This window comes from Canis lupus, chromosome 7, assembly GCF_003254725.2.
Source record: "Canis lupus dingo isolate Sandy chromosome 7, ASM325472v2, whole genome shotgun sequence".
Classification (NCBI taxonomy): domain Eukaryota; kingdom Metazoa; phylum Chordata; class Mammalia; order Carnivora; family Canidae; genus Canis; species Canis lupus.
Genome location: NC_064249.1, coordinates 40575305 through 40599808, shown reverse-complemented (window position 1 = coordinate 40599808; position 24504 = coordinate 40575305). Strand labels below are relative to the sequence as shown.

At 53.8% G+C, this 24504-nt stretch overlaps 1 protein-coding gene and 1 long non-coding RNA gene across 8 annotated transcripts in view; one reads left to right on the top strand and one right to left on the bottom strand.

Annotated features, from left to right (window-relative positions):
* Positions 1–4353: 4353 nt before the first annotated feature.
* On the bottom strand, positions 4354–9317 carry LOC118355229 (uncharacterized). Its single transcript, XR_004817274.2, has 3 exons — positions 8941–9317; positions 8160–8394; positions 4354–4580 (listed from the first exon to the last, which is right to left on the bottom strand). It is a non-coding gene; the product is annotated as an uncharacterized LOC118355229 (long non-coding RNA).
* Positions 9318–24182: 14865 nt separating this feature from the next.
* LOC112648862 (SLAM family member 9-like) overlaps positions 24183–24504 on the top strand; it is a 31720-nt gene continuing 31398 nt past the window's right edge. For 3 of the 7 annotated variants that reach the window (XM_049112515.1, XM_049112510.1, XM_049112508.1), the window contains exon 1: positions 24185–24311. The gene's annotated coding sequence lies outside the window, so the exon portion shown is untranslated. Of the gene's footprint in view, positions 24312–24504 lie in introns of all 7 variants that reach the window. The other 4 variants (XM_049112513.1, XM_049112511.1, XM_049112512.1 and 1 more) reach the window with 3 other exon arrangements.

The following is a 24504-nucleotide window of genomic DNA, read 5'->3' as shown; positions in this document are numbered from 1 at the left end:
GGCGCCCAGGTGGCTCAGTCAGTTTAGTATCTGCCTTTAGCTCAGGTCATGATCCCGGGGTCCTGGGATCAAGCCCCATGTCAGGCTCCCTGCTCAGTGGGGAGTCTGCTTCTCCCTCTCCCTCTCCCCCCTCCACGCTCATGCCCTCTTATGTGCACGCACTCTCACTCTCTCCGTCAAATAAATAAATAAAATCTTTAAAAAAAGAGAAATAAGAGAAAAAGGAAAAGCTGAATCAGTTGTGCCCTCTATACATTCTTTATAAAAAAGATACATGACATATACCTGGTGATATAACATCTATGCAATACCAGCAGAGCAGAATACATGCCCAGTTCTGGAAGACATTTATCTAGAAGACAAGGTAACTCCTTCAGTTCAACAGCATTTTTTCAAAGCATTTTTTTTTGGGGGGTAATCTCTAAAGCCCAACGTGGGTCCTGAACTCAACACCCCAAGATCAAGTATTTTGTATTTTACCAACGGAACCCTCCAGGTGCTTCATTTTCTGTGTTTTAATTACTCGTTTATCCATTATTCATTCCACAGAGAATTCGTGCAACAGTTACTATGTGCCACGGATTATGCCAGACTCTGGAGGGATGAAGCTCACGGAGCTCTGTTTCCTCTGACTATAGAAACGGCTCCATTAGCAATACTCCCTATAATTATTCAGAAGTATGAACTACAGACTATGTAAGGCAAACATATAGACTGAGTTGAATGTCGTAATCAAATGTAACCTAAACAGGTTTATCTAGTTCATTAAATTCTCTGCGTTCATTCCTTCAATAGATATTGGCTGAGCACCTATATGAACTGTGCTAGTCATTAAGGGAACACAGATGATCAAAACACTGCTCTGTTTCAAAGAGCTGAGAACCTCACGGGAGAAGTAGACTCAGAAGCAGACAACCCGACTCACCACAGTGCCGGTGCCGGAGGCGGGCGGCCTGCACTTGCCTTCTGGCTGGGACAACTGTCTTCCCATCCTAACAGTGAAAATGCTTTCCTAGCTTCCCTTGTAACTGCGGAAAGAGCATGGTACCAAATCCTCTGTGAACTTACCAGAAGGATTCTGGCAAAGATTTTCACTTGAAAAGAGAGATTCCCAGAGAGGAATTCCCGACCTTGCATCTCCCTCTGTTGTGAAGGAATTGTGCCTACCTCCCCTTGTGTTGAGGTCCTCATGCCCAGCACCTCGGAATGTGACCACATTTGGAGACGGCATCTTTAGAGAGGTAATTAAATTACAGCGTTAGAGCCAAGACAATTGCAACGTGCTAACTTAGAACCCTGATATCACTGAACCAGCTCTGGAACCATCCGCTTCTGGGCTTCCGGTGAAGAGACAGTAAGTCCCTGTTGTTGAAGCTGCTTCAGATGTGCGAGTCCTGGTGTCACCCAGACCACAGCATCCTAATTGATACATGCAAGGCCAGAGGCCTTGTACAGAGATACACATCGCAGGGACATCCAGAAGAAGCGTCAAGGTGGCGACTCAGCCTGGGTCTTGAAAGATACTCAGAATGTAATCAAGGAAGTGCCTAGACAAAGGGCATTTCAGAAAGGCAGGATCACACAGGGAGCAAAGCCACCAGCTTTGTGGGAGAAACTTAGTAGCTACAAGCCTTTGTTTGGTGTTGTAGGAGTCCCAGCATGGAGCCGGAGGGGTGGGGAGTGAGGCCTTGAGATCCTCGCAGAGCTGAGCCAGGTTGCTGCTGCGGTGGGTCGTGTTTTCTCCGGGGAGTGTGTGTTCCCTAGGGCCAGGGAGCCGCACCACTCCTTCTGTTGGTCGGGTGCCGAATGCTGTGAGCAGAGGCAGGGATCCCAATAGGGAGTTTCATGAGAGAGTTCAGGAGAGAGAGGAGGGAGCAGAATTCAGGTGGAATAGAGATGGCTGGGGGGGTGGTGTGGGGGGAAGACTGGTAGCAGAAAGTTCTGGAGACACACTTGGATGGTGTTGCATACAACCTTATTGGGGGTACAACAATTAGGCATAAATGGCAAGTGACTATGCTTTATAATGTAGCTGAGAACAGAAAGTGAACCTTATCCCAAATGCCAAAACTTTGTCTATTTGTATCACTTTTTATGAAAAATTTAAAAAGATACTACCTACTTCCCTGTCTTTTTCAGCAGAGTCGACGAACTAGATGTCACCCAGCCTTTTCTCGATGACTCATGGTTGTCACCACAAAACAAGCATCATGGTGCAGAGGGGAGGATGTGCTATACATCGTCAGATCTGCCTTTATTCCTGGCCCCATGCTTGCTGATCTGTGTGGTCAGGGAAAAGGTCACGAAAGCTTCTCTGAGTATTTCTCTTTTCCTTGGCTGCCTACTTCACAGGCTTACTGCGGGATAACTCAGAGAATCAGTGTGGAAGGGCTCTATGAACCAGCAGAGACAGAGGTGTTAGGGTCCTTTCTCTAGAGCCAAGTGGCACAGGACATGAGGCTGGGCCCACTGTTAAGTCTTACTCTCTTTGGCTGTTGGGTCATTGGCTGTCTTTTCCCTGTCCAGACTCCAGATACTTCCCTTGGTGGAAGGCCTTTTACCCATGCCCCACCTTGACCTCTGAGGGCCATGGGCTGGGAAGCCAGAGGTCAGTCTCTGAATATGTTGTCAGGTGTAACCCAGTGAGGCTCTGTGTGGGGGCCTGGTTCAAGAGATTTGCATCAGCTTGGACGCTTACAGGACTTTTTCACTTCTGGATTCAGTACTATGTTCCAAAGAACCAAGGATGCTGCAGCCATACCTCCAGTGTGTTTGGATGGCCAAACAAGGCGTCCAGTGTCCACCCCTCCTACTCCATTCTTTTCATGAGGCCAGGCACAGATTCGTTCTTACTCCTGATGCACACACCAGGACAGAAAGAGGTCCAAATCCTTGATTGCAGCTGTTCCACAGAGCTGTTCCTTGGATACCCCCCTTGAAGGATGGAGGGTGGGCAGCCCTAGTGGCACAGCGGTTTGGCCCCGCCTGCAGCCTGGGGACCTGGGATCAAATCCCATGTCAGGCTCCCTGAATGGAGCCTGCTTTTCTCTCTGCCTCTCAGTCTCTTATTTATTTATAAAATAAATAAATCTTTAAAAAAATTTTGTTTGAAGGATGGAAGGTCCTTGACTTCCTCGTTCCCTCTCTTGCCTCCTAAGGGGTCCTTGATCAGTATGTTCAGGGGCTTCCAGCCTCTCACACTGACTGTGGGGACTTGGCATATACTGCCCAGTCACAGGACATGGGCACTTTGCTGAAATGGTAGAGAATTCAACAAGTAGATGTACAGCCTGCTGCTGGACACCTGGGCTTCTGTCAGAGTGCTCAGCTCAGGTGTACTCAGTCTTCTCACCTAGAGTGTGAGGCCAACGCTTTGATGCAAGGAGCCACTGTCATAAAGGCCTCTAAAGCACTGAGCATGGACCCTGGTACGAAGTCAGCCCATTAAACAGAAGGTGGTGATGCTGGTTGGAAAAGCCGGTTCTGGGGAGTGGACACAGTCTGAGCTCCTTAGGGCAGAAGCACAGGAGCTGTTAGGACACAGAGATGGGGTGTTCAGAGAGGACGGCTAGGAGTCTGCATCGAGCAGGTTCTAGACCACAGGCTGGATTTTGAATGATCCAGTGATGGTAACTCCTGTGATCTGGGAAGGTTACATGTGGGGTGCAGAGAAGTAGGGTGACACCTGGGAGGCTGTGCTGTTTGGGGGCCGCAGCCAAGTCTGAAGCTTTAACTTTCATATCAAGGAGCTTTCTGTGGCCGTGTTGGTCCCAGGTCTCCTCCCCAACATTGCTCCTACGGGGTCCTCATCTGTTTACCTTGTGCACCAGGTTAAAGTTGGCCAAAGATTCTCTGATACACCTCCTGCAGAGGTGGGATCTATTTCCCTTCGCCTGAATCTTGGCTGGCTTTGACTTCTGTGACCAATAAAGGACAGCAGAAGTGACTTGGAGTGAGTCCTGGTTTAGCCTTCAAGAGGACCTCCAGCTCCCATGGTTTTCTTCTGTAGCCTGGAGCCACCTCTTCCCAGAAAAAGCACATACAAAGACCCCAGACTGCATGGGCAAGAGAAGGCACCCAGCCTTTGCACCATCCCAGGCAAGATGCCACACATGAGAAAAGTCATCTTGGACTGCCAGGCCAGGCTGAGCCAACACCTGAGATTGCCGGGTAACTCCAGTCTGAGCAATGGGTTGCAAAAGAATGGCCCCGCTGTGTCCTGTCCAAACTCCTGACCCACAAAATCATGAGATATAATAAAATAGCTCTTGTTTTAGGCCAGACATTTTTGTCTTAAATGTTGGGCTGGTTTACAGCAATAGAAAACAGAACAGATAAGGACAAAATGAGGTTTATTTGCAATGTTTTGAATGGGAACAAGGAATTTCAGGGATCAGAAGGGCTTCCCATGATGTCTCCATCAAAATATTCCTAGAGGTGGGGGATCCCTGGGTGGCTCAGTGGTTTGGCGCCTGCCTTTGGCCCAGGGCGCGATCCTGGAGTCTTGGGATTGAGTCCCGCGTCGGGCTCCTGGCATGAAGCCTGCTTCTCCCTCTGCCTGTGTCTCTGCCTCTCTATGTCTATCATGAATAAATAAAATTAAAAAAAAAATCTTAAAAAAATATTCCTAGAGGTAATGATTCGAATACAGAATACAGTCAACCTAGGCAGCCCAGGTGGCTCAGCAGTTCAGCGCTGCCTTCAGCCCAGGGTGTGATCCTGGAGACCTGGGATCGAGTCCCATGTCAGGCCCCCTGCATGGAGCCTGCTTCTCCTTCTGTGTCTCTGCCTCTCTCTTTGTGTCTCTCATGAATAAATAAGTAAAATCTTAAAAAAACACACACACACACATAGTCAACCTCATCACTGTAGCTGACTCAGGACAGGAGCTCATTCACCTGACAAAGCTCACAGACCGACACATCTCAGGTCCACAAGGGTGGGCTCTACTAGTCAAATGATCTCTTGTGTAGATGGAAGAATTCAGGAAATATTCTGGAGAGGGAGACCCTCCCTTCTCCTCCTACTGAGTATTAGAAGAGGGCAGAAGTCTTCTGAGCAGAAAGAACTAGAAGCAGGATCACCAGACATTTTCCAGAACTCAGCCAGTTCTGTTTTCCTTAAATTGTAAGTGGACAAGTACAAACTCTGCCCTCGGAGGGTTAGCCATATACATAGCCTGGAATTGGCAGGCACTACCCTGTGGCACTCAGAACCCCAAATCCCAGAGGGCTGAATCCCGGAATCCCTTGCTCAGGTCATCCAGCATGATGGTGGTGGAGCTGGACTTGGGATCCTGGCTCTCTGGGGCTTTTTTCTGGGGGGATTTTTCTACTGTACCTATGATGTTTCCTTTACTCTTATGGCTGAGCACAGGAGCACGTTTATTTTTTTTTTATTTTTTATTTTTTAAAAAGACTTTATTTATTTATTCACAAGAGACACAGAGAGGGGCAGAGACACAGGCAGAGGGAGAAGCAGGCTCCATGAAGGAAGCCCAACGCGGGACTCAATCCTGGGTCTCCAGGATCACACCCTGGGCTGAAGGTGCCACTAAACCGCTGAGCTACAAGGGCTGCCCAGGATCACGTTTAAAGAATAATTTATCTTGCAATTCTCCGGGACCCTGACACCCTGGGTGCAGCCTTCTGTTCTGAGTGGTTACCTTCCATCACTCTAAGAAGGTAAGAAGGGGTAGGCATTCGTTTGCTGCCTTTGACAAAGGTGAAAGCAGGCCTGGAGCAGTGGGCTTGTGTGGAGCTCATAGCTTAGCAAGAGGCATTCTGATGCAGTGGGGAGAATTTCAAAGGGTCAGGATTCAGTCCTCAACGGTTTATATTCTAGGTGGGGATGTGGCATCTGCTTCCTCCAAGTGGGTGGGGGAAGGCAGGAAGCCATGAGTAAGCAGGTCTGAGCCATAGGGCTGCTCCTGGAATGGAGGGGAGAGGGAAAGGGAGAGAGAGAGAGGTGCTAGTCATAGAAGGCCTCTTGGAGGAGGTGATAGGCCTGGATTGGGAAGGAGGAGTGAGAAAGAATATCTAGGAGCAAACGTTTTGTGCAAAGTTTCAGAAGCAGAGACAAGCAAGCTCATGTTTGAGGCCTGATAAGAAAATTGCCAGAGATAGAGCACAGGCCCTGGCAGAGGAAGCAGGAGAGGTGCCATCAAAGAAATGGAGGGAGGTCTGGACCAGGTGTCCCATCCCAAGGCCAAACCTTTCACTCTTTCTGTTCCATACACATTTCCAGCTTCCCTGTGCATCTCTCAGGCCTCTGAGGTAGTCACAGCAGCACAGCTAATACATGTTCTCTGATTCTGCTTGCGGTGTGCAGGGCACAGTGGAACCTCCCTGTGCATTTCTCATGTGACCAAGGGGAATCTGCACTTTATCCTAGGAGAGTGAAATGTGAGAGCATTGGGAGCAGGGTGACAGAGGCTTGGCACCTGGCCCCATGGAGCCCTGGTCCTTCAGGGTGTTGGGGAGGAGAAAGAGTTCAGGCTGCCGGGCCCCAGGCTGGGTCTGCTTTTATCTGCATGGGCTCCGGTTCCTGGTGTCATGGTGGAAGGGATTGCATGCAGGGTGCATAATTTGTGGGGCCCAGTGAGAAATGAAAATGTGGGGGCCTTGTTCAAGAAATATTAAGGAGGGCAGCCCGGGTGGCTCAGCGGTTTAGCGCCACCTTTGGCCCAGGGTGCAATCCTGGAGACCCAGGATGGAGTCCCACACGGGGCTCCCTGCATGGAGCCTGCTTCTCCCTCTGCCTGTGTCTCTGCTTCTCTCTCTCTCTCTGGGTCTCTCATGAATAAATAAATAAAATCTTAAAAAAAAAAAAAAGAAATATTAAGGTGTTCGGGACACCTGGGTGGTTCAGCAGTTGGGCGTCTGCCTTCAGCTCAGGGCCTGATCCCAGGTCCCGGATCGAGTCCCACATCAGGCTCCTTGTGGGGAGCCTGCTCCTCTCTTTGCTAATGTCTCTACCTCCCTGTCTCTCATGAATAAATAAATGAAACCTTTTTTTTTTTTTAAAGAAATATTAAGAAGTTCAAGACATGGATGGCAAGCACTTACTTCCCTGTAAGTGCAGGACCCAATGCCACAGTCCCTGTCCCTCTGAGACATAGGAAGTTCAGACCTGCATTTAGCCAGTACTCCTCTCCTCTGCTCAGGGAAATCGCTCAGCACCCTCCTTGGGGGATGGAGGAAGGACAGGGAATTGTCGCTGCCAGTTGGGAGCCCGGGGTAAATCTGTCCTTCGGGTGACCCATCCTCAAAGGACGTGGGAGGAAGCTGCCCCTCACCCCGTAAGTTCAGGCTGTGTGCAGCCAGGGTACCATGCTGTGTGGGCCATGTCCATACAGAAGGTATGAAAATGGTAAGCAATCTGGGAATTTCTGCCACTCTAGTGCTCTGTAAGTCTGTCCACTTAAGGCACCCCTGTGTGCCTAGCACTCTGCTCAATAGAAAGTCAACGCTCCTGGGCTCCAGGAAGTTTTGCACTCTGATTGAGGATAAAAGATTCCTAAACATTAAATAATTAGAAGACAATGCCAAATGATGCATAATTACACTGTCAATTAAATACGATTAAGTGCCAGAATATACGCCACAAATGTGACTTGCCGGTGCTGCCTGGAGAGAACCCCGGGCAGCTCTGGTGACAGAGCTGTGCTGGGCCTTGAAAAAAATCAGAGAAGTGGAGTGGGCTGGTCCCAGGTGGTATGGGAAGAGGGCGGGAAGGGAGAACAGGCCTGATGACTGCGTGAGCCTGGCAGGTGAACAGACAGGCTGAGCCAAGGGAGAATGGGTGCTGGAGGGTGCCGTGTGGGAGACAGGGCGCAGGTGACTGCAGAGAGCCAGGTGAAGCCAGAGAGCTTCACCTGGGCAGGTGCGGCATCACATCACCTGGGCAAGTCTTGATTTTCTCCAGAGATGGTGATCTCTGCTGTTTAAGGTTGTTCTAAGTGATGTGGAGAACAGAGGCAAAAGAAATGTAGATGAAATTAAATGTCCTTATAACCTGCAGCCCATTGGCAAATACTCAGGCGAGCAGAATAGGATGCTCCTCCAGGAACTCCCCACCTCAAAGTTAATGCCTTTCTGGAGGGACAAACAACGTTAGCTTGACAATAGCCAGGCCTCTAGGATCCTGTGGGTCTTTACCATATGAAAGTCCTTTTGCGAACTTCCTTTGTCTCCACCTCCCCCGGTTCCAACATCTGTGGTCCCAGAGTGGCTCTTTCTGCCCATGGGTCTTGTCCTGAGCTTTAATAAAAACACCATTTTGCCCCCGAAAACATCTTCAGGATTCTTTCTTGCCCATTGGTGTGTGGATCCAAACTTCAAACCACATCACTGAGGATCGAACAGTCAACATAGAGCCTGGCACAGGGTAGAGCTAAAAACAAAAGGTTGACTGTCAGGACAGTTATTTTCACCCAGGTGCTTGGCAGAGTAGCATCAGAAGGTTGCCTGCATCACATCCTGTCTCCAGTCCACTAAAGCTTCGAGCCTCAGTCTCTTCATCTGTACCTAGAGATGATGGTGCCCCCGGCTTGGCAGGGGAGCGAGGGTGAAAGGACACACGGCCCACAAACACCGAGGATGGGCTGGTTCCTGGCGACCAGGAAATGTCAGGTGTTGGGGTGGCAAACCCTTTACACGCCCTGCAAGGGCTTCTGTCATTCCCACACTGTCATGGATGGAAGGAAGTCTCAGAGGTTGAGTGACCAGTCCCTGGCCCCCCGGGCAGTCACCACCTTGAGTCAGAGCTTCATCTCTTCCATGAAGAGAAAATACAATCAGTCCAGTCTGCCTTCCTGGGGCCCCAGGTGGACACGCAGCAGTCTGATTGCACAGCTCTGTGCTTCCAGGATCTTACCTGGTGCGGTGGGACCTGCCCTGCGGTGACTCCCTCCAGGGCAACTGCCTGTGTCTTACTTACCCGTGGGGGAAGCAGTGCCCGACTTCAACCAGCTTCCAGAAGGTGCTGTCACCTGAAATGAAGGTGCCTGGTGTTGCAGCCCCGGAGCAGGACAGGGCTTCGCGTGAACCTGTATCCCAGTGTCAGAGGAGAGTCAGAGACGACTCCACTCCTGGGACCTGGGTCTGGGCGGGGAGGAGGAGGGCAGGGCTGTTGGCACAGAACAGTAAGGTGGGAGAAGCTGACCGGTTGGGTGGAGAGGAAAGTGGGGGGCGGGGAGACACAAAGGTCAGGTTGAGGCAGGTGGTGATGGAGAGACAAGGGCCATTCACTTAGGATTCTGGGCTGTGAAAACCCGCTGATGGCTCCCTACCCCGAGCCTGAGGACTGGCTGGTGACTTGGCCTCAAGGACCCTGCCCTGGAACTGCCCCTACAGGAGAGGCCTGAGACACACCCAGGAAACCACAGTGCTTAGAACACGTGTACAGTCACCTGTCAACGCCCAGAAAAGGAAAGGGAGTCTGGTCACTGTGAGGATGAGGAGCTCTGGCCGGGAGGTGGGGAGGGTCAGTCTAGGAGTCCTTCCTGGAGAAAGAGGCGCAGGAGGAAGAGGAGGAAGGGGAGGAGGATGCTCAGCTTTGGCCAGGAGGGAACAGTGGGCTGCAAAGGAGGAGGAGGGAATCAGGGGGTGATCATCTTTGAGGAAAGATGAGGCTTCCTGCCTGTGGCTGGGGTGCTGGGCATGATCCCCTAGCCCAACTGCAGGAGTTGGGGGGAAGGGACCATCACAGCTGTCCTGAGGGGGCCCAGAACAAGATCTCCAGGGAAACAGGACAAGAATAACCATTGTAATGCACCCTTCCAGCTCAGCTGCCTTCTCTCCCTGCGGGGGCTTTGCTTTCTGCCTGGAGGACACCCCGCGCTCCCACTGCCTCCGTCCTCCCTTCCCCGACTCTCCACCTGGCAGACTGTTGGGGAGGAGGGTTGGTCACCTCCCAGTGGGGGGGGGGGGGCGGAGGGATGCCAGCTTGCCAGCTGTCTGCGCCTTCCCCTTAGCCCATCACGATCCCTTCTTCCCATCTCTTCCTCTGGGGCAAGCAGCACCATCTCTGGGCTCCCACCCGCCCCAGCTCTGACCCTCTCCCCTGAGCCGACCGAGAGCCATGTCCACCTGGTGTCCGTGAAGTGAAGGCCTGGAGGAGGCCACCTCTCTCCCTCCTGGGCTGCTGGCCCTCGCCTGTCCCCGGGTATCTCCCAGGGTCCTCTCCAGCCTTGCACCTCCACCTCCCTGGTGCACCTCAGCCCCAACCTCTGCCCCAAACCCCTCTGCTCTGCCCTCAGGGGCAGACAGCAGCTCCCTGCCCTGACCAGGTGGCCTGTGAGTCCTGGGGGGCCGGGGCAGTTCTGCTTCTGGGATTTCCCCAGCCCACACCAGCAGGAAGTCTGCATGGACAGGGAAACCTGATTCTTGGCCTCAGGCCGGGGACTCAGCCAGACCAAAGTTCAGGCCAGGACCTGTTTCCCTGGTCAGCAGGGGACTCCCACGGACCTCTACTCTCAGGTCTGGGGGTGAGGCCTCAGAGGCCAGGGAGCAAGGTCGGGTGTAGGGCAGGAGCTAACATGAGGTGCAGGGGCTCTGGTGGGAGAGACCTCATGCTGACCCCGCCCCCCTGACCCTGCCCTCGGCTGACCAGTAGGGGGTGGGGGCTCTGTGGGCTGCCTCTGCCCTCCCATCAGGCTCCGGGTGCCAGGCGGGTGTGGCCAGGGCCCAGGGAGCTGATAAGGGGTGTGTGGCAGCCCCACCCTCCACCCTCCTGAGAACCCCCATGTGTCCCTAGAGCAGAGCGGGTAGGTGGGCATTCTGCATCGGGTCCCATCCTGAGACACCCCGGGATGAGGGGCAGAAAAGGAGGGTGACTGACTGGTAGCCGGCCTGAGCTCTGCTGCCTCAGTTTCCCCTCCCTGGGCCGTTGCTGTTGGAGAGGGACAAACCCTGGGGTGGGGGTGGGGCATGGTCTCCTTTCCCAGTGGCTCTGGTGGGGGGAGGGCGGCCAGTCACCCCCTCTCCTCCCTGCTTGTGCTCTGCCCTCACCCCACCTCCCTGCCCAGTTCGCGCTTCCAAATGAGCCCCCGGGGACCCGGAGCAGCAAACACAGAGGGACAGGCAGGGGCCAGCCCCAGGGAGGGAGGCAGACACGGTGACTGCGCACTGCACCTGCCCAGGCCGCCCTCGGGGCCTTCCTCCCGCCTCCCTGCAGACCCTGCAACCCAGGCTGGCCGCCCTCGGGGCTCTTCCCGGGGCCCAGGCCACAGAGACACCCCGGGACCCGGCAGCGAGGCTGGGAGGGGCCGCGCCCACGGGCGGGGCTGCAGGCAGGGCGCGGGGTCCGGGGCTCCCCGGAGCCACAGCCCCGGGCAGGGGCCGGGCCTGCGGGGGAGGCTGTGCCGGCAGCGCCCCCTGGTGGACGGAGCAGCAGCGGCAGCCGCCCGCAGCCAGGGGTCCCAGCCCCGCCTTCCTGCACCTCAGGGAGCAGGTGTTTCCTGGACACTTGGAGGGAGGACAGCACGGCCCGGCCCCGGGCCCGCCCGGGACAGCTCTATTGCGGCCACAGTCAGGCCTGAGAGAGGCTGTTCAGGATCCTGCTTACGTTCCGAGGTCTCAGGGCATATCACACACACCTGTCCCCTGGTTTTTCTCACCTGTCCAGCAAGTTATGGGACAGAGGCTGAGGCCCTTCTGGCTCTGGCATCCTGGGATCTAGGTCAGGATGGACCTGAACTGGCTCCCTGTTACCTCTCTGACCTCAGTCTCCTACCTGTCTTTCCTGGGCTCACATTTGCACCAGCCACAGGACCCCTTGCTCCTGGAACAAGCCAGGCAGGGTACCACCTGAAGGCCATGACAGGGGTTGTCACCTGTGCCTGGAAAGTGAATACTCCAGATGCCCAGGGCTACTCCTTACCTCTTTCCAGTCCATTCTAGAAGTCTACTTCCTGATGAAGCCTGTCCTGACCTCCAGGTGTAACCTGGAAACACACTCCCAGGTCCTGACCCCCCACCCTCTCATCCAGAGCCCTGCTCACCTCACTTACTGTGGTTACCGTGCACCGCCTTTCCCCTCCTAATACAGGGAGAGTTTGCTGGGTGCATTGGTGCATGTATGTAAGCGCCGGGAGCAGGGGCTGGTACAAAGTAGGAGCTCATAGTAGGCCTGCACACAGTAGGGCTGGCACATAGGAGGAGCTCGTGGCCTGTTTGTGGGAGGAATGCATCTACCATCAGGGAGGATCTGGGTTAGAGGCTGAAGGGTCCACCTAAACAGTTCACACTTACTGCATGGATATAGTTGTGCAGCTGTGACCACATAGGGATTCAGGAAAGGAGCCTGTGGCCCATGAACTGCCCTGTGGGGAGAGGGAGAAGGGATCAAGGGCTCCTGGGGAGAACCCAGCCCAGGTCGGCTGCTGTCACTCACCGAGTCCACACTGGCACCTGATTTCCCTGCATCAGTGATTCTCAGTGGGATCCATGGAGCATCTGCTGTGAGAGAAGCTCCTCAATATAGGGGTTGGGGGCAAAGATCAGATAAACATGGAAATGCTACAGAAAAGATCCCTTCTGAGATATTCACAGTCCATACTCTAGGGGGACCATCACTTTAATGCTATACTCTGCTTTTCACAGCTTGTATGACCAGGGGATTCATTTTCCTTCTTTTGTTTTTCAGCGAAAGGCCCTATGGAGCTCCTGCTAACTTAGCATCTGAATCACCCCCCAATCTGGGAAATGCCTACTTAGAAGATGAAACTGAACTCTGAGCCCGGTTCCCAGGACCGAAGGTCCCTTCCAGCCTGCAGTGGGTTCCAGAACTGGGCATGTTGGGCAGGAGGGAAGCTGGTGCTCACTGGGTTAGGGCAGGGGTGGTAGGAGCAGGAGGCCTTCTCTGGCAGGACATCTGGGAGCTGGGCTCGGGAAGGCCGAGGAGCAGAGCCCAGCAGGCAGGACCCCTGAGCCAGGCCTGGAGTCTAGAACACCTGACAGGGTAAGTCTGGGCAGAGCCTGAGGCCCTTCATCTCTGGTGATGCCTGTGGAGGAACCCCAGGGTGTTCCGGGTGCAAGTGAGTTTCTTACATCTAGCTGAGTGTCCAGAGGAGGATTGTCCCAATTCCACCCCAAAGCTTTTGGAAGCAGAATCGGCCTCACATCAGCACATGGGCATCAGCACCCACTGCCTGGAGGCCCATGTGGAGCCTGAGGACACAGGATGGAAAGTCTGTCCTTGGGCTCAGGAGCCTGGATTTCCTGGGGAGGCCCCTGACTTCACCCCCAGGAGGTTAGAGACCCACAGTCTGGGAGGAGGGAGGTCGTGGTCCTGCTGCTGGTGTACGTGTTCATGATGCTCACGGGGCCTCTGACCCGGATCTGCCCACATTCCTGGCTCCCAGGGGCCGTGTTCTCCTGGCCTGAACCTGGGTCAGCATGGCCTGGCTCTGTCTCCCTCCTGTGGGCTTTCCTGGGGCTCCCCTCTACCCTCTGGACTTGTTCTCAGGATGACAGACCAGGACCTGGCAGCTGCTGAGTCATGCTGTCACCCAGGTGTTCAGACACCTGTCCTCAGAGTCCATCCTCTTGGGGCTGGGCCCTGTGACCCGCAATCCCCATGCTTAGGAGGGCCATGCTTTGGCCCTGGATCAGGGAGCTGGACGGGGACCTCGAGGGAGTGGGCTGTCTCTCCTCTGTCCTGCTGGCTCCCCTCCCCCATGTGAGGTTCCCACCTCCCTGACCCCCTGGAGGCCTGTGAGGAGAGGCCTGGACCCAGCAAGGAGTCCTCGGGCTCCCTCCCTCCCCCATGCCTCCTACCAGGCTGTCACTCCTGGGGAACATTCATGTATAAGGAGCCTGTTTTCTCATTTGCAGTGAACTCAGGGCCCTTGCAGGGCATCTGCTGACACCCTTGGAGGTGCTCATGCAGACTCCGGAGCAGGAATCCCCCCGCCTCTGGAGCAGCCTCCTCTGGTCACAGCTGCCTGGGCCTCAGTCAGGAGCAGAGACAGGGCCACAGGCCTACTTGGCAGGACGTCTCCATGGCAGTTGGGTCGGCGGCCGCCAGGTGGCGCTGGTGCCCGGTGCTCAGGGCGGGAGTGGGGTGGGGTGGCAGGGAGGTGCGCAGGGAGGCCTGGGGTGCAGGTGCTGCTGGGGGAGCGGGGCCACGGAGACTCTCCCTTTCCTCCCACACCACCAGGGGGGCCCATCCGGTGGGGAGCGCCAGGGTAACTGGGGCGGGGGGGTCGCAGGTGGCCAGGGGGCAGCAGTACAGACATAAAGGTGCAGCCAGGAGCCTGGGATGAGGAGCCCACTTGGAAGGGGACACTCTGGACTGGAAGGAGACAACCAGATAGAGACACTCTTAGAGGAGGGACCAAGATCTGGGGACCCTGAGGGCACCTCCTGCCTGGTCCCCACATGAGGACTCAGAGCCGTGACACTTCCTGACCTCCCCTGAGGGCTCTGTGACCGTGGGCAAGTCACCCAGTTTCCCTGTGCCTCCTGCTGGCTCCAGTGTGGTCACTGACGGGACTGACCTCATCAAGCTGTTCGCAGGATTAAATGCAAATCCAGAGGAATCGGTGCCTGCTTTATGTCCTCACAAGTCATACCTAATTTATAGAGGGGGTCCAGGGGCCTGGCTGGCTCCGTCAGAAGAGGGGGTGATTCTAGATTTGGGTGGTGGGTTCGAGCTCACACTGGACGTAGGGCCTACTTCAAAAAAAGGAGTCTGAAGCTGGCAAACTTAATTTTAAAAAATCATTGTCACTGAGAAAATAACGTGCCCTGTTCCCTCTGGCAGGAGCTCCTGACGATGAAGCTCATGTTACATGATTGAAAGTGGGGGCAAGTGTTTCCAGCACAGAGCCTCCTTCCCCCCGTGTCCGCAGCCCCCTGCTCCAGGGGAGCCCGTCCCATGTGCTCCCAGTTCCCAGGGGCCGCTGTGTTTTATCACAGCTACACCACGTGGATGACCTGCTGCCTCAGGACTGTCTGTACCACTAGGTAACATCAATGCAAACGAGGGTCCTGATCTCAGAGATGTGGGTGGTGGTGGGGGACCTGTGCCCGAGGGTTCCCGTGGAGTGGGAGCCTGCACACCTCTACTGTGAACTCCAGAGGCAGCTGCTGGCCCACAGCCTCCTTCCCAAGCTTGCCCTTGACTCTCTCCTGGTCTCTGCTCCAGCTGCCTCCCCCCTTTCATTACCCCCGCCCCCGCCTCCAGGCCAGTGGCTTTGTTCCCCCCACTCTTCCTGCCCTGGTTGAAGGTCTCACTCCAGCCCTCACTTGTCCTCAGATGCCCAGAGCGTTTCCCTGACCTCTCCCTCCTTAATGATGTCTGGCCCTTGAACTGTGCCTGTCCTCTGCATGCCCCCTGCTGGACTATGACACCCTGTGGGGTGTCTTCTGTCTCCCACACCTATGACCCCTGTGGGGCCATGTCCATAGCAAGTTGCAGGATCTGAGCTGCGAGTGACCTTGGGGGCTCCTGGCTGCCTGGCTAGGGATCTACACCTTATTTGGGGCCATAGACCTTCTGGAGGATCTGAGGAGAGCTCAAGAACACCTTCCTAGAGAAACGCTCTCATTTGCCAAACAATGCAGGAAAGAGACCCATGAGAACGAGACCTTTCCCTTAGAAATGGGGGTAAGGACTCAAAGCAGTAATGACACACTGATGGGCAACAGGCAGCGCCGGGGGCAGATGGTCAAGGGTAAGGTCCATGGTGACAGGTGGTTCTTCCCCAGGTAAGAGTTGGGTTCCTTTGAAGAGGCTCCTGACATTGGCTGCCATACGCTGCTTCATGTCAGAGTTCCTTGACCTTTTTCTGGAATCTGGGTTGGGGTGCAGTGCAGGGGTACCGTTCAGCATCTTCTCCAGAACCTGGGGAAGTTATCCTTGAAACAGCCCTCCCGGGATGCTCCCGCACTCTCCTGATGTCGATGGGGCCTCCAAGACCGTGGAGATGGAATTCCCAAAGTTTTCCAGATTTACCCAGTCTCTGCAGGCTGCTGACATGTTCCAAGTCATGAGAGTCAAGCCCCTTCCTTAGGCCTGAGGCCAGCAGACAGCTGCTGGGGGAGATGCCAGGACTGCAGAGCGTCCCTGGAAGCCCCAGGGCACAACTCTTCCAACTCCCTAAGGGTCACCTGGAGGGACTGCCTTCTAGAAACTAAACAGACCAGAGCCACAGTTGGAGCTGGAATCCCAGGGTCCCCAGAGTGCCAAGGCAGGAGCTGAACTGCAGCTGGGGGTGCTTCTTGGGGAGCACAGCTCATAGGCCGAGGCATCTTTATTTGAGGGGAAGAAGCCACACAGGCCGAGCCACCTCTCTGCCTGGGAGAGGTTCCCATCCTCCAATCCGGTGTCCGGGGTTCGGAAGGACTCGCCACAGTTTCTTTAGACTGTGGGGTCACTGGGGCCCGGCCTCCTCCTGCCTGCCGTGTCCCCGTGTTCCCCCAGTCTGGTGTTCGGGACAACTCCCAGTTCTCCATAAAGCTCCGGCTTCCTCCCGAGAGCGTCCTCCCGTCCAGGCCATCGCACCCTTCGGGCGGCAGGCTGGGATGTCTGGGCCTGGCCTGGGTGGCGACTGCACTCAGGGGCGCCTGCGTGCGGGGCAGGCCCGACTCTAGCGTCCGCTGCGCAGCCTCTGAGGCCCCCAGGAGCTGTGTGGTCAGAGCCTCATATTCCAGGCTACAGAGCACCTCTTCTGGAAGCTGCCACGCACCCCTCTCCCTGTGGACCTGCAAACCCCCTGCCTCACCTGCACACACGCCCTCACCACCTTCCCTCAGAGCGGGGCGTTCTGCACAATCACGGCTTCCCTCCCGCTCTTCCTCCTGCACAGCTGAGCACCACCGGTGACCTGGGCCAGGGAGGCTTCAGCCTGAGACGCCCTCCTCCCGGACGGACGTCCTTCCCGCAATCCTTACCCCGGATCCTGCCCTGAACTCCCAGGCTTGTGAGCCCTGCGAGGCCGGGATGGGGGACTGGCGAGGGGACACAGGAAAGGGACATGTTGCAGCACCGGATTCGTGCACATAGAGGAGGCCGAGAGCTCACGGCCACCGAGCAGCGGGAGCTCCGACAAACGTGAGCAAAAGACCAACAACCCAATGGATACGTCTGGGGAGACCAGGAAGCGGCAGAGAAGAGACACCTGTGGCCACATCACCCGTCAGAGAATTTTTCAATTTGCTAATAAGGAAGGCAGGGAAATGAGGACCACTAATGAGTGTCACATAGACTGGTCAAGGTTAAATAGTCAGTCATAGGGAGGGTTGTGAAGGGTCAGGGGCGGGCGCTCTCTCACACTGCTGGGGAGCTTCAGGTCATTCGAGTTGGGGAAAACGGGACAGTACCCCTGAAAATTCGTCATGGACATACCCTGTGCCCCTGCAATTCATCCTTCTGGAAAACTCCAAAGCAAACAGTCATACACACATGCCTAAGTTCGGTGCAGCATGTTTTGAGGTGAGAAACAGTCCAAGTGACCATTGGCAGAAACTGGTTAAAGAAGGAAGGGAGATCAGTGTTAAGAGCGATGAGGAAACCTGGATCTGTCCCCAGATGAGCACGTGCGACATCCACTGATCCCGGGGAGAACCTGCAAACCTATGTGCTCTCTGAGCTCAGTTTTGCAAAACCATTAGATGGACAGGCGTGTTCACAGGAACAATCTAGACTCTACTACGGAGGAACCAGAGTTTGCTGTGTGCAGAGTTGATCAGGGTGTGCTTTCGTCACTGTCTACAATGTCCCCTTCTCTGCTGCATAGATCTGTCCCAGTGCTCAGTGCCTCCCTTTAAGAAGCAGACTTTACTTTCTAGGAGCAGTTGTGGCTTCTCAGCAGCACCAGCAGAAGGCACAGGATCTCCCACATGCCTTGTGCCCGCACACATGCGCAGCCTTCCCCCTTCTGAACATCCGCCAGCAGAGGGGGGCATTTGTCCCAGCTAATGACCCTCCATCCACGTCACCACACTCAGAGCCCATAGTTTACTGTGGCATCACTCGTGGGGTGTTTCATCTATGAGCTTGGACAAACATACAAGGACATGCATCTACCATGCTAGAACCATACAGAATATTTTCTCGGCCCTCACATCCTGCGGTCCACCTGTTCGTGATCCCTCCCCCAAGCCCTGGCAAACACAGAGGATTTCACTATCTCCATAATGTTACCTTTTCCAGAAGGTCGTGTTAGTTCGCATCATACTGTATGTATTCTTTTCAGATCGGCTTCTTCATGTAGTAATATGCATTTCGGTTTCCTGCCTGTCTTTTCGTGGCTTGATAGCTCGTTTCCTTCTAGTGCTGAGTGATAGTCCACCGTCTGGATGGACCCATTTATTGATTTATTCATCTCGTGCAGGACTTCTTGGTTACGTCTAGACTTTGGCCATTTTGGATGAACTTCCTAAAAACATCTGCATGTAGGTTTTAGTACGAACGCGGTGTCAGTCCCTTGTGTTATTACTAAAGAGTGAGCTTGCTGGTTCGAATGGCAGGAATATGTTTAGTTTTGTAAGAAATCCCTAAACTCCCAAAGTGGATGCTCCATTTTGTATTCCCAGCAGCTGAGACAGAGAACTTCTGTTGCAGCATCTCCTCGTCGGCTTTGGGTGTTGTCAGTGGTCCAGATTTTGGTCTAATAGTTGTGTGATGGTTTCTCATTGCTTTAATTCGCTTTTCCCTGAAGACATGGTTGAGAGCATCTCTGCATATACTTAGTTCCCATTTGAGTTTTTTCTTTGGTGAAGTGTCCGTGAATGCCTTTGGCTTTTTTTTTTTTTTTTAGATTTTATTTATTCATGAGAGACACACACAGAGAGAGGCAGAGACACAGGCAGAGAGAGAGGCAGGCTGGGCTCAATCCTGGATCTCCAGGATCACACCCTGGGCTGAGCTATCTGGGCTGACCCCCTTTGGCCTATTTTTTAATTGGGTTTTTCTTTTCTTCTTGTTGAGTCTTCAGAGTTCTTTGTGTATGGTAAATAACAGTTCTTTATTATTTTTTATTTTTTTATTATTATTTTTTATAACAGTTCTTTAACAGATAACTCTTTTGCAGATATTTTCTCCCAGTCTGTGGCTGGTCTTTTCTTCTTGTGATATTGTCTTTTATAGAGCACGTGTTTCATTTTACTGAAGTCCAGCTCATCTTATCTTTCATTAATTATGCCTTTGGTGCCTTTTCTGAAATATCATCACTGAACCCAAGGAAACCTGGATTTCTGCGCTGTGTCTTGTGAGAGTTTCATAATTCTTAATTTTATATGGAGGGTATCGATTCACTGACTTAATTTTTGTGAAGGGTGTAAGGTCTGTGTCTTGGTTCTTTTTTCTTTTTTTTCCCACATAGATGTCAGGTTATTCCATCACCATTTGTTGGAGAGATGGTCTTTCTTCCATGGTGTTGCCTTTGCTCCTTTGTCAAAGATCAGTTGACTGTCTCCATGTGGGTCTGTGTCTGGACTCCCATTCTGTCCATCCTTCTATTGGCTCTTCTTTCACTGAGACCATACTGTCTGGATTACTGTAGGTTTTTAATAGGTCTTGCCATTCAGTGGTGTCAGTTGCCCACCTTCGTTCTTCTGCAATATGGTGTGGGCCATGCTGGGCCTTTTTCTCACCATACAAACTTTATTTATTTATTTATTTATTTATTTATTTATTTATTTCATACAAACTTTAGAATCACTTTCTCCATATCTACAAAATAACTTGCTGGGATTCAGATTGCGATTGCTCTGAATCTCTGGATCAAGTTGAGAAGAATTGATATCTGGACAATATTGAGTCTTGTTATCCACGAACGTGGACTATCTCTGCATATATTTAGTTCTTCTCTGGTTATGTAGTTTTCCTCATGAAGTCTTGTGTGTGTTTTGATAGATTTCTACTTACATAGTTCATTTTTGGGGTGTCAGTGTAAACAGTACTGTGTATTCAGATTCCAATTCCTTTTCTTCATTGCTACTGTGTGAGCAGATGAATTTGTGCAGTGACCTCATGTGTCCTGCAAACTTGCTATCATCACTCATCAGATCTAAGACTCCTTCTCCCTCTTATCCTCTTTCTTCTCTTCCCCATCCTTCTCCTCCTTACTCTTCTTCCTCTTTTTTGTCTGTTTTTCTTGGATTTTCTAAGTAGAAAATCATGTCATCTGAGCATAAAGATTGTTTTAATTCTTCCTTCCAGTCCGTATGCTTCTTATTTAATTATCTAGTCTTACATATTAGCTGAGACTTCCATTCCAACACTGAAAAGGGTGGTGATGGGGGTCATCCTGCCTTGTTCCTATTCTCCGAAGGAGCACTTCCCATCTCTCATCACTAAGTATGCTGTTAACAGTGGTGTTTCTGGGGATGATCTTTATCAAGGTGATAAACTTGGTTAAACTATTAATAGTTCACCGTGCGTTTATTATCACGAGTTGGTGTTGGGGCTCAGTCACTTTTGGAGTCAAGTAAAATAATGAAGAAAATGAATTTTGTAGAGGAACGCCATTTGGGCAGCTAACACTCATCTGCACAGGTGGGCCTGGTCTTCCCCTGCTTCTTAGGACACAGAGTAAAGACCAGACTCTATTCCACTTACACAAAGACCATATATACCTTTCAAGAGCAATTTGGAACGACCTAGTTTACAGCCAATGGATTCATATCTCTTTCCTACACATATGGGAGGCAGAGCAGCTAGCTCCAGTGCAGACCATGTCTCACAATCAGGGCAAAGGCATAGCTTCAGAAAGGACAAGCCAAGGAGCTTCAGGAGGAAAAATGATTGTCCTGAAATGAGTGCTTGGCTTGTCCAAGAACACTGGCTAGTTGTCTGGAGCCCAGTGTGAGCTAATGCTGAGCCTCAGGCATCTCTGTGAGGATTAGACAGCTGTGTTCTCCTTCCCCACCAGGCTGTCATTGTTCATACTGCTGTTTCCAATTGTCACCAATTCCTGGAGGTGCAGGTGCTCTGGATTCCTGTCAGGACCCCGATCTCTTACAGCACCCCCAGCCCCAGACCCAATCCCCAGTAGCAGATGTGTCTCCAGGCTTGGGGAGAACTTCCTTAATGAGCTCAAGCACCTGGTGCCTATGCCTACCTCTGTACCTTGGCTCCCACTGTTCCCTGTTTCTGGAAAACAGTTCCCTTTTCCACTAGTGTGAAATTAGTGGACACTTAAGTGATATACTTGCCACCAAGATGATGTCAGATGCTGCACATCTGAAGAAACTTTTGTGTCTTTTTTTTTTCATTCTCACTGTGTACTTTATGAAAAGAAGTAAAATGATGTCCTGCCCTTTCTGTCATCCAAACTCCTCTGCGACTCAATTACTACTAGCTCTTAACTATTTCTTACGGCATTTACATCCGTGTTCCTAAAAAACGTTCCTTTTTAAAAATACTGTTCTTATATTACTATTTTCAGATCAAATTTCAGACACCACATATTTTCCAGTGTGAAAGATGAGGATCTTCCTCCTCCCATGACTCTCCTACACTTTCCTCCCTCCAACTAACATATAAATGGCAGGTTTTTGGATAAATCAACAGTATTTATAATCTATATTTTATAAATAGCTCAACCATTTAGCATTTCTTATAGGCTAGACACCATTCTAGGATGTGAAGATATAACCACTAGTTCATCCTATAATACTATAGTTATCTCATTTTATGGATGAAAAAGTAGAGTACTTCTTGCTGAGATCTGCAAGATCCCAAAGCCTGTAAGGGGCAGAGCTGGGACTTGAGGCCAGATAGGTGGTCTCCCTCTGGAATCCCGGCTTTCCCCTCTGGCGATCCCACCTCCACAGCCTGTTTGTGGAGTGCTCACTATGGTACTCAGTGCTGGGCCCACAGGTGAACAAAATTAATTCCCAGCCCCGGGTACTTGTATTTAGGGGGAGACACTGGAAATAAACTAGGGACCAAGTAGATGTATAAGGTTAGGTGGTGGCCAGTGGGTGACCCAAGAGAAGCAGCGTCAGGCAGGGGAGCTGCTGTTCTAGGTGGGTCTCCCTGGGCAGGGGGCCAGTGGCAGAGGCTAAGCAGGTGTGAGTGGGAACTGTGTAGGTCCAGGAAGGACGCTGCAGGCAGAGGTGCCGGGAGCCACGGTGCGGAGCTGGGAGCCTGGCTGCTGGATGAGCGGCCGCAGGCTGGGCTGGAGGGCGTGATGGGTGAGCAGGGAGAGGCATAGGGGAAGGCCTGAGCCCCGAGAGTGCTGGGTCCTATCTAGGTGGGATGGGGGTGAGCAGAGCATCTGAGGGGCGCAGGGGCGGGACGTGAGGCCGGCGGGGAGGCCACGGGGCTGTGTGCAGAGGACACCCTGCAGGGCCGCGCAGCCAGGGTGGGCCTGGGAGAGGACCCGGCACAGGGCTGCGGGGGGCTTGGCCTAGACTTAGAAGTGGGGGTTCTGGAGCTGAACCACTGGGCTTGGATGCGGCTCTGGCACCTCCTGGCTTCAGGGCCCTGGACAGTTAGCAAGAGGTGCTCCTGGTGCTCTGGGTAGAATGGAGACCCGCTGGAGGTGCTGGGAACTCCTCGTCCTTCGTGAGCTACATTGGAGCCCACGGGACTTGCTGGTGGGTCAGAGGTGGGGTTTGCAGGGAGGAGAGGTCCGAGGTGTCCCCAGGACCTGGGCCTGGGCTCCGTGGAGGGTGCTGGTGCACTCCTGAGAGGGGGAGTTCTGGGGGAGGAGCAGAGTGGGATCAGGGCTGAGGGTAGGCTGGAGACCCCTGGGCCTCCACGTGGGCCTGTTGAGCAGGCAATTGCAGGGTTGAGTCTGGGGTTCAAGGGAAGGTGAGTGTAGACAGGAAGGGGCCCAGGAGCCAGGCCCAGGAATGGACAGAGTCAGGATGGGGAACCCGAGGAGGAGCGGCCAGAAGGGCAGGAGGGTCAGGAATGCTGGAGGCCTGGGAGCTCCTGACCCGGGTCCCTTGAAGCGTGCCACAGGCTGTGGAGGGTGCAGTCAGTGGGGACAAGGGGCAGCCGCTGTGTGACCTCCCAGGGCCCCCAGCCTGCAGGCCTCTGCCCACCAGTCCCATCCTATCCGATGGCCTCACAGGGATCATTCACTCCAGGGTTTCATGTCCTTTCTCTCTGGTGGGTGAAGACCCAGGGCCCCTGTGGGGGAGGATGTTCTGATTCACCCTGACGTCTCCTCCCTGGACGAGAGCTTCAGGCTCCTGTGGGGAAAGGCAGAGGGGAGCTGGCTGAGGGAGGGAGTTTCTACCCTCGGGGCTGCCTGTCCCCAGGTCAGGCCTGTTTCTGAGGGGACAGTAGGAAATGGAGAGGCAGGAGGGGGCTCCTGGGAACCTGGTAGCAAAGCCAGCAGGAAATGGAGAGGCGGGAGGGCTCTCCTCCAAGGGCACTGTGGGTCAAATAGGAGTCTCCTGGGCCTTTGGATATGCTGGCCCCGCATATCTGTGACTCCCCCAGCGAGTCCTGAAGCAGCTCCACGTCCCCACTGTGCGGAGAGCTCGGGGGCTCAGGGCCGTGCAGCCATGTGTCCAGGGGACACGCAGGGAAGGGGTGGGAGGGTGAGATGCAGCCTCACTGTGTCTGGTCCTAGAGCCCGGGCTCCCCTGGGGGCGGACTGTGGCACCTGCTCCTCCAGGAGGGTTTCTAGTCTGAAGCCACTGTCAGCACAGAAGTCATGTTGCCCTGCCTTTGTCCTCGGGCTCAGGGTCCTGAGCTCTCTGCCCACCAGGGAGCTGTTTCTGGGTGGGTTAGGAAGTATTCAGATTGTTCAAGAGTGAGACAAGCAACCCCTGCCTGCCTGGGCTGGAGACATTGGGCTGTGGGTGATTCAGCCAGTGTGGCGGGTAGCTGTGATCTGCAAAGGGCTGGACGTCAGAAGCTTCGAGATTGCAACCACAGGCTTGTATCCTCTACTTGCGGGTGTGAGAATGAGAGAGGCTGCCCTGGGTCAGGCCTGGTCTCCCTCCCCCTCAGTGTGGCACCTCAAGGTCTGCCAGGGACTTGGGTCAGGAAAGACCAGTGGCCTAGAGCTGTAAAAAGTCCCTGGTGCTGGGCCAGCATGGAGGGCGAGCTGGCTGACCTTCCAGGGTCCTTGCCCAGCAGGTCCTCGGGGCTCCCTCAGGGCCCACAACCCCACCCCAAGCTGTGGTTTCACAAGCAAACAGTCCTCACCCAGGAGGGCTTGGCCAGGGCTGTGGGGATGGGGACGGGGACGGGGACCGGGACGGGGGCAGAGCCACTGGTTGCCCCTCCCCTTGAAGTGACCAAGGACTGAAATGTCCAGGTCTGGACTCCAACCCAGGGGTTTGTACCCACAAGGCTCAGGGACGCCCTGGGAAGGAATCTCCCAACAGTGGGTAGGTGCGGGGACAGGGCTGAGGGCTCTCTGGTCTGAAGGTGCAGAGCGGGTTGGGGGAGCCCAGAGTGGATGTGGGGACTTGCAGGAGGACACATGGTGGGACAGGACAGGCTGCAGAGCCTGTGGCAGGAGGAGTCCATCCTTCTGCACCCCTGCCTGTGTCGGAGTGTGGGCCCATGGCCGGCAGAGCC